The sequence below is a fragment of the Aotus nancymaae genome, unplaced genomic scaffold (genome assembly GCF_030222135.1).
Source record: "Aotus nancymaae isolate 86718 unplaced genomic scaffold, 86718_ANA_hifiasm-v0.15.2.pri h1tg000006l, whole genome shotgun sequence".
Taxonomy (NCBI): Eukaryota; Metazoa; Chordata; class Mammalia; order Primates; family Aotidae; genus Aotus; species Aotus nancymaae.
The window spans coordinates 78807133-78816599 of record NW_026988417.1 but is presented as its reverse complement, the minus strand read 5'-3'; the positions used below and the strand labels follow the sequence as shown (position 1 = coordinate 78816599).

Below are 9467 nucleotides of genomic sequence, written 5' to 3'. Positions count from 1 at the left end.
AGTACCCCAAGGTGAGGTCAGAGATAGATGTCATCATGCTACGTCAATATGCCATCGTGAGGAGTGTGGACAGCTCCAAGCAGGGGCTGAACAGGATCTGATTTATGTTTGCTTATTTACTTTCCTGTTTTAATGGCAGCTTTGTGGAGAATACGTCTGAATGAGAGACATTTTAAGAGACTGTTGCAATGCTCCGAGTGCTCGTGGCTTGTGCCCTAGTGATAGCAATAAACATAAAGAAAAGTAGAAAGATGTGAAATATATTCTGGGAGTAGCACTGACAGGACTTGTGAATGAACTAAATGTGAGAAATTAGAAAAATATGAGATCCCACCAAATATTGGATGGTGTTGCCGTTTACTGAGATGGGGAAGAAAGCAAAAGGAACTGGTAGTGGGAAGGAGTGCACATAGAGTTGCATTTTGGACAGGTCAAATTTGAGATGCTGACCATGAGTTGGATATTTGAGTCTGCGTATCAAGAAAGAAGGCTGGGGCAAGAATTCAGAACAGAAGGTGAGCTCTGTTAAACCAAACTAAATATGGCCTGAGAAGAACTCCACACTTCTTATTTGAGTCCTTGTGGATGAATTGAAACCTAGCTTAATGATCAGACAAGACTGAAAACCTAACTTAGGAGTATGTGCCTGCAACAATAACTGAGTCTTGGACAATCCCAGCGGCTACACTTCAATCATTCATAGACTGACACGTGTTCAAACTGTGTTCAAATAAGGCAAACGCAACCAATCCAGCTGTTTCTGCACCTCACTGCCAATTTCTGTATGTTATTTCCCTTTTTCTTTGCCTGTAAATCTTCTTCCACCATGTGGCTGTGCTGGCATCTCTGTGAATCTGCTGTGATTCTGGGAGCTGCCCGATTTGCAAATCATTCATTGTTCAATTAAACTCCTTTAAATTTAATTTGGCTGAAGTTTTTCTTTAATCATCCCTAATGGAAGAGCTGAAACTCTGCGTATTCAAGAAGGAGGAGGACTTAGAGAATTAGAGAAGGGAGAAAGGCACCCAAGGCCTTAGAATGATGGGTTGACCTAATTGTGGAATAATGAATAATAAGCTTGGCTGCAACTTAAAGAAAAAACATTAGAGAAATAAGGGCCAGATTCAGAGATCTTTTATATTCAAGCTTATGATTTTGCTGATTTAAGTTTTGGGAACTATCAAGAGTAATTGAGTAGAGATGTGGAGTGGGAAGTGTTGTGTGTAAGAAGTATATTATTAAAACAACTGTGACTGCACGTGTATGATGTTTTGGAAGTAGGGAAAACCATCGGCTCACGTGGGGATCTTTCAGGACATTACTTCTGTAATTGTGGAGTGAATGGATGAACGTTTGGGCTGAGATCCTGGTCACAGAGTATAAAGGAAGAAAGGAATAAAGTAACCTTATAAAAAGAAAACATCAAAAATATTTGGTGCCTGAGAAGGCAAGGAAAGAGATGAGGGAGAATAATTAGGTGAATGTCATTTATACTTCTTTTCCTGTTTAACTGTGTACATTGGTAACATGCCTAAGCAGGACACAACACGTATGTCTTGCTTCATGCTTTGTTTCCTCTGGAATGACAGGTGCTAATTTACAAAGTAATAGTGGAGGACATTAGGGCAAAACTGATGATTGCTGGGCCAAAGAAGTTCCAGCATAGCAGTAAGAAATGATGAAGGATAAGATTAACATCTACAAAACGTACGCTTTGATTAAGGAAACATGCGCAATAACATGTCTTATGCAGCTCACACAGCACAGCATTTAATTTTTTACTGTTCCACCTCATGTTATAATGGAAGAGGATATTCACCAGAAGGCAAATATTGTAAAAGTACACAAACTAAACCAGTGATGGGAAAAATATAATCGCCAGCAAGAGCTACCTGAATGACAAGCAGGTTAGTAGTTGCTTCATGTTTAATTTTGGCATTTTTGTTCATGTGTTGTTGAAACAGTATCTGACTATAGGCAATTCTTTCCCTTTTTGTGTCCTGGTTTTACCATGTATAAAAGGAAATCATTTAATCTAGTGAAATGGGAGGATTATGTTTGAGTGTGTGTGTGTATGTGTGTGCACAGAATAATAATATACGTTCTTGTAAGGGACTGAGAAAATCTAAAGGGAGAAGATAGATATTAAATACTGATAAAAATGATCTGAGAAAGCCAGCATTAAACACAATGCATTCCTCCTAAGGCATTTTATTCAAAGTATAAGTAAGAAAATATTTAATAATATTAATAAACAACCTGCTCACAAAATACGATGAGTAGGGAAAGTGGCTATCATGATTCATTTTAACAACTAATGAAAAGATAAGATGGATGCCAGCAATTGCCTTCCCTAATGCACCTTCATTCTCCTGCTGATGGACAAATTATTTTGTATTGCACCTAAGGCACACTATTAGATTTGCTCCTAATCATTCATCACTTCATGGTCGTCCCATCCTCAGGAATTCCAGTTATTTTTAATGCCTACTTTCCTTTAGTAATTGATGCTTCATTCAAAGTGAAGTCATCTATTCTAAGTTAGCCTTGGGTTTCACAGACACATGCAATAAAAGCCTCTTGTCCTTCCAGACTGTTAGGCTGATGACTCTATCATAATGGATCCTAAAGGGGCTGATAGGTTTAATATTAAATCGTAATGAAGAGATGTCACAAAAATATCATGTGTATTTAGTTTTTGGTCTTTGGAGAGACGATCTCTGTAAATTGCAGTTCCTTCCTGGCATCTTCCTTGTTTTCTCTAACTCATATATGAGTGAGACCTCGTGGGGCACCATATTTCAGCAAGTCACCCTGCTTCTCCCATTTCTCTACACATTTGCTTTTTATATTCTCCATAAATAGTATCTTACCCTGTAATTCATCTTCCATGCCTAATTCATTCTAAATATAGGCTTCATGGCCCTGTTTCTGTCACATTAAAACACTTCCCATGGCAAACTCATGTTTAAAAAGAAAATCAATTGTTCTGATTCATTGGACATGAGCTTCTGCATGTTTTTATAATTTATTGCACATCCTTGGGCCAGTATGATACCAGCATTAAATATTAAGGCTGCTTAGGGCATAATCCTTCAGAAAGCTTTGCCCTATTAATATCGGGAAAAATGCTTGAATTTTTTAAAATTGTAAGCTCTAAAACTTGGAATTGTAACTCCTTTTGAGACAAAATGAGTGAGGAACAAGCACTACCCAGGAGACTAAAAGATAACTAGGGGTGCTCAAAAGGAAAGGCTGTCATTTGTTTCTGTCTCTTCCCACCTGCTGCAAAGACTGTCTCATTAGTAGGCTTAGGCTCTTATATGAAACTGGAAGTTAGAATTCCAGACTACAGAAAGCTGGAAGAATAAATTAGTAAAAATAGTCCATGTACCTAAATATCTGATAGCGGTGATGACCCTAAAACTTCACTTGTCACTACAACACTAGCTATTAATATGGGCTTTTAGAGATACTCAGACCTAAATATCACATTAACATCATGAAGAGAATAAATATGTGGCTTAGTTATAGAGAATATTTCAGCAGTTGTCGGCAAAGTTCATTGTGTATTTAAACGATTAATGCTTATTACTAAAATATGTTGATATTCATTTGGGATTTTATTTCTATCTGCCGAGATTACTCTATTACCATGTTCCATCTTTGTTCCATTAAGTGAACGTTATTTAAGTAAATTTCTTTAAGGTTCTGACGCCAAGAGTTTATGAAATAACTAAAATATGTCCAAGCCTTGGCTGGGCGCGGTGGCTCATGCCTCTCCCAGCACTTCGGGAGACTGCGATGGGCAGATCACCTGAGGTCAGGAGTTCGAGACCAGCCTGACCAACATGGAGAAACACCATCTCTACTAAAAATACAAAATTAGCTGGGCATAGTGATGCATGCCTGTAATCCCAGCTACTTGGGTGGCCGAGGCAGGAGAATTGCTTGAACCCAGGAGGCAGAGGTTGCAGTGAGCCGAGATCGTGCCAATGCACTCCAGCCTGGGCAACAAGAGCAAAACTTTGTCTCAAAAAAAAAAAAAAGTCTATGTATATGTGTATGTGTGTATATGTGTGTGTGCACTGAAGTGGGTGTCAAACCTCCATCCTTCACTTTTTTCCCCAATGGCCTCTTCCCAGGTCAAACCATGTTTAAATGACTATCGACAACTTGCTGCAATGTGTGAAAATGAGAAAGGCCTTTGCCTAAGACCCCAAAGCAGATCATGACAGGAGGATGTGCATTATACAGATTATATGGATTGCTTATATGTACCCAAGGTTCAGGTATTTTTTTTTCCAAGGACCATACTACTGAAGTTGATGTGAAAGGTTCTTCAATTGCTGGAATCTGTGCACCTCTCTAGATTCATTTATTTTTATTTTTATTATTGCCAGATATACCCTTTTAACCTCCCCAGGTAAAATAAAATCTTTGAGTTCTTCCTACATCATCCAGAAACATTATCACTTCTGTTTGTACAGATCACTTTTCTTCCACCTGAAATGCATACATTCCCTTTCCTTTGCCTGGCAGCTTGGTTAATTTCATCTCTTACATGACATTGCTTCTTAGAATCATCTTGTCCACAGAGGCAAAGCCAACTTGCCAGCATTTAATGCTTTATTTAATGCCATAACATACCAGATAATGTTTTCTTTAATATTTGATCAGAGCATGATGTTTTAACTTATTGAGTACCCTGTCCGGGTCGAAGCTTAGTTGCACAAAGCATTTACTCATTTTCAGGCAAATATATCACCTTCCCTCTGGGCATCATTCACTAGTATCTCATTAATGAAAAAGTGAGAAATTCCAAAAATGAAATGATGGGAAACATGACTGGGTGCAACAAAATGGTTTAAACAAATAGTGACAGAATGCCAACCAAATAAAACACTATCTTCATTAGCACCTACCATGTGATCAGGGGCTCTGAGCATTAGCTAATGTTCTCTGTTGCTTTGTTTGTTTCATAAATGCTAGAGTTGTCTCCCTAACACCCCTAGGTTTAGTGGAGTGCTTCATATACAACCAGCATTAAATAGGTATTTCTTGAATGTTATGTGAATGAACAACCAATTGAAGAAAGGCATATGTCCATTCTATGTATTCTACATTCTATATTTTTTTCTCACAACACTTATAGTGAGGAAGAACTTACTTTGTGGCAGGTTTTAAAGAAAAGTTTAAAAGAAATCTTAATTACAAGCAAAAGAGGTTAAAAAAATGACAAACTTAAAAGAAGAATTGGCCAGGCGCAATAGCTCATGCCTGTAATCTCAGCACTTTGGGAAGCCGAGGCGGGCAGATCGCAAGGTCAGGAGTTTGAGACCAGCCTGGCCAATATAGTGAAACCCCATCTCTACTAAAAATTCAAAAATTAGCTGAGCATGGTAGTGCCTGTAGACCCAACTACTCAGGAGGCTAAGGCAGGAGAAATGCTTGAACCTGGAAGGCAGAGGTTACAGTGAGCTGAGATCCCGCCACTGCACTCCAGCTTGGGTGACAGAGCGAGACTCCATCTCAAAAAAAAAAAAAAGAATTATTAGAATACATCACAGACTCAGAATTAATAGAAGCCTTTAGAGCTTCAGAGGGCCAGAAAAAATATTCGATAAACATAAAATGCAGGAATCCATGGTAGGCAATCCACCACGCTCACTAACCTGAATCTATTGCCCCTTCTGCAACCACTGTTAAGTTGTGTAGCTTCCAACTATTTCTCTTTATCTTTTATATCTTACAATTGAAGAGAACACAAAATTGGTGAAAAGAAATTCGCATGCCTACTTTCTGTCTCTATCAGGCTGAGGGAGTAAGGATCTAGTGTCTTTTGCTACTTTAAGAAAAGGTTTAACCTAAAATTTTTCTACCCTCACATAGTAGGAATTTCCCTACCACCAAAACTGCATAAAGATCATTTGCAAGCAGGAAATAAAAGCATTATGAGAAAAAATAAATGAGTTGAGGAAAACCAAAAAATATACATAATAATTGATTTTGATGATAATTTCAATTGATAATCCACACTTTCTTAATCAACTAACAGCAAGCAATGGTATGTATGTGATATATTCTTATATTTTTCAGAAAGCAGTGTATGTGGCTACTCTTTTCCTAGGAATGTTATTTACCACATTATGTATTTAATTTTTTATGCATGATAAGGTTTTACTCTTGTAGTTTGTATAGCGTAAATAAATATTTATGAAAGAACCTTTGTTCTGCTTTCCTCACCATTGTCAAACACTAAGGAAGTTTGTTCTTGCTAATAGTTTAGTTCATTACCCTGCTCTAAAGATCAGAGACTTTGCTTTGGTGACTCCTGTATCCTCAATGTCTAGAACACAGCCAGGCACAAGTGCTTAATAAATTCTTGTTGAATATTGATTTCTTAAAGGAATATATTCCAGAATTATTATTGAATAAATGTTTCTGATGGCAGCAACAACAAAAATGGAAACAATCTATGTATCCATCAATGAGGAAATAATAAATACATTTTGATGTATCTACATTTATGAGATGTTTATATGTTAAGTAAAAAAAAAAAAAAGTCAGTTGCCAAAACAGTAAAAGGTCATATTTTTGTTGAAATATGTGTGTTACTAAAAGTAGTCATAGAAGAATATACTAAAATGTTAAGAGAACTTACCACTAAGGATAGGTTTTGAATAGAAGAACTAGAAAGTTCCTTTTACTTCTTATTTTAAGTAATTTCCAGCTGGGCGAAGTGACTCACGCCTGTAATCTCAGCACTTTTGGAGGTCAAGGTAAGTGGATCATGTGAGGTCAGGTGCTTGAGACCAGCCTGGCCAACATGTTGAAACTCCATCTCTATTAAAAATACAAAAATTAGTCGGGTGTGGCAGTGCATGCCTGTAATCTCAGCTACTAGGGAGGCTGAGGCAGGAGAATCGCTTGAACCTGGGAGGTGGGCCCAGATCGCACCATTGCACTTCAGCTTGGGCAACAGAGCGAGACTGTCTCAAAAAACAAAAAACAAAAAAATTTTATTATTAAAAAAAGTATAATATGTGCATTGTCAAAAGAAAGTGGTGACAAGCAAAACTAAAAAACTAAAAGAATTAAAATATCAAATGTCCTTAGTGTGTGTTCTTTCAGATTTTTGTTTATATACATAATTTTTTACTAAAATGAAATCATTCTGTACATACACATTTTCAAGTAAATGATACTAGTGAATGGCCCAAAAGTATATAAATAGGTACCCAAGATCATTAGTCATCAGAGAAATGCAAATTCAAACCACCGTGAAGTAGCACCATGCACCCACTAGAATACCTAAAATTAAAAGAGAGATTGATAATATCAAGTGATGGCAAGAATATGAAGCAACTGGAAATCTTAACATGCTCATGGGAATTTAAAATGGTACAAAGAATTTGGAAAACAGCGGGCCCATTTATCCTAAAGTTAAACATGCATTTAGCAAATGGCTCATCTTGTATATGAATGTTCATAGTAGTTTTAGTCATAATAGCTCAAATTCCATTAATTAAAACTATTAAAAATCAATTAAAATTGATTTTAGATGGGGCATAATGTGTCATATCCAGCAGCCAACTCTCTAAAGCCAGATGAGGGTATGAAGGACTTCTCAGCATCCTGCTAAACAGAATGAAAACATGGGAGTCTCAGGTTCTTTTTTTTTTTTTTTTTTGAGATGGAGTTTTGCTCTTGTTGTCCAGGCTGGAGAGCTGGAGTGCAATGGCGTGATCTTGGCTCACTGCATCCTCCACCTCCTGGGCTCAAGCGATTCTCCTGCCTCAGCCTCCTGAGTAGCTGGGATTACAGGCACCTGCCACCACACCCACTAATATTTGCATTTTAGTGGAGATGGGGTTTCACCATGTTGGCCAGGCTGGTCTCGAACTCCTGACCTCAGGTGATACACCCACCTTGGCCTCCCAAAGTGCTGGGATTACAGGCATAAGCCACCACACTCAGTCGTCAGATTCTTTATGTACAGACTTCCTGTGAAATTAAGACTAGACATTCTGGTCCTGTATTTGATCACTTTCACTCTCCACTTTTTCCTATGTACCCCATTTCTGTTCAGTTCCAACTTTTCTAATTTAGGTTTTATACAGTTTAGGGAAGAAAACCTTGGATATAGAGTTTGAAGATTTAGTTTTGCCTTTTGCTCAGGGTCTCTGACTTTCTCATGTACACACAGTGTCTAAGCATATTGGACTTGTAATACAATATCAACTCACAGGGTTATTATGACTGTTAAAAGAAATAATGCATAGCGAACTATTTTTCAAAATGGAATACTCTCTACTGACACTACGTATTAGCTGCAATCTTCAAGAGTGATGGTGGTAGCATAAAATTGCAGGTCAAACAATGTAGATGACTCCGTCACCTGGTCCTTCTACAAGAACAAAAGTTAACATAAAGTTAGGACCTTGAACAGCATCAATGTCCTGTAAATAGCCCCTTGTTCTTGGGACAAGTTCAGAACTTTAGAGTTATTAAGTATTTTTGTTGCTTTCCTTTGGAAATTCTGCCTGTTAGGTGCTGGGACAAATGACAAGCACGGCTGAGTATCTATTTCCTATAACGTGAAGTCATCCCTGAAAATACCATTTCAAGTGGCAGTATTCCAGGGGATCAAAGGCACACAAGATGTATGAGCTCACTCACTGACTCAGAATGAACCCAGTTCCACTTTAGATGTAGCCTGACGTAAGAAACATGGTCACTAAGTTAGGAGACTACTGGGTTTTCCAGGCCAAAGGAAAAGAGAAAAATGAAAAGAGCAAGAAAGGGATGGGTTTATAAAATTTTGGAACTTTCCAGAAGGAGTTTTGAGATTTAGAGATAATGTTTAATATCACTTTTAATTTACAAATAAAGTAGATAGGAAATGTCAAGTCGTTAAAAAGGAAGAAATAAATTTTCACAAAATAAATTGACAATATGCTAGTCTTAGGATGTTACTCATTATCATTTTATTTCAGTGACTTTACCACAGTGAAAAATAAAATTGCACCATTATCTGAAAAGGCCCTTGAACCTAAGTATTGTCTGTAGGTCTTCAGTTCACTGATGGAAATTAATTTTCTCATGTTTAAATTTTGTAAGTTCAAAATGTTATTTTTCAAATATTTAAAATGCTGATTATTGTATATTGCCTCTGAGGTTTAGGTTTATATGAATACAATTCCTGTGGCAGTCAAAGTTGCAGGTTTTCCTTTTTTTTTTTATTTTTATTTTTTTGAGACGGAGTCTCACTCTTGTCACCCAAGCTGGAGTATAATGGTGTGGTCTTGGCTCATTTCCACCTCAGCCTCCCGGATTCAAGCGATTCTCCTGCCTCAGCCTCCTGAGTAGCTGGGATTACAGGCATGCACCACCATGCCTGGCTAATTGAGGTATTTTTAATAGCTACGGGATTTCACCGTGTTGACCAGGCTGGTCTCAAACTC

At 37.6% G+C, this 9467-nt stretch overlaps 1 protein-coding gene across 5 annotated transcripts in view; it reads right to left on the bottom strand.

Annotated features, from left to right (window-relative positions):
- ARHGAP24 (Rho GTPase activating protein 24) overlaps nucleotides 1-9467 on the bottom strand; it is a 499880-nt gene that overhangs the window by 138735 nt on the left and 351678 nt on the right. The gene's annotated exons all lie outside the window — the stretch shown is intronic.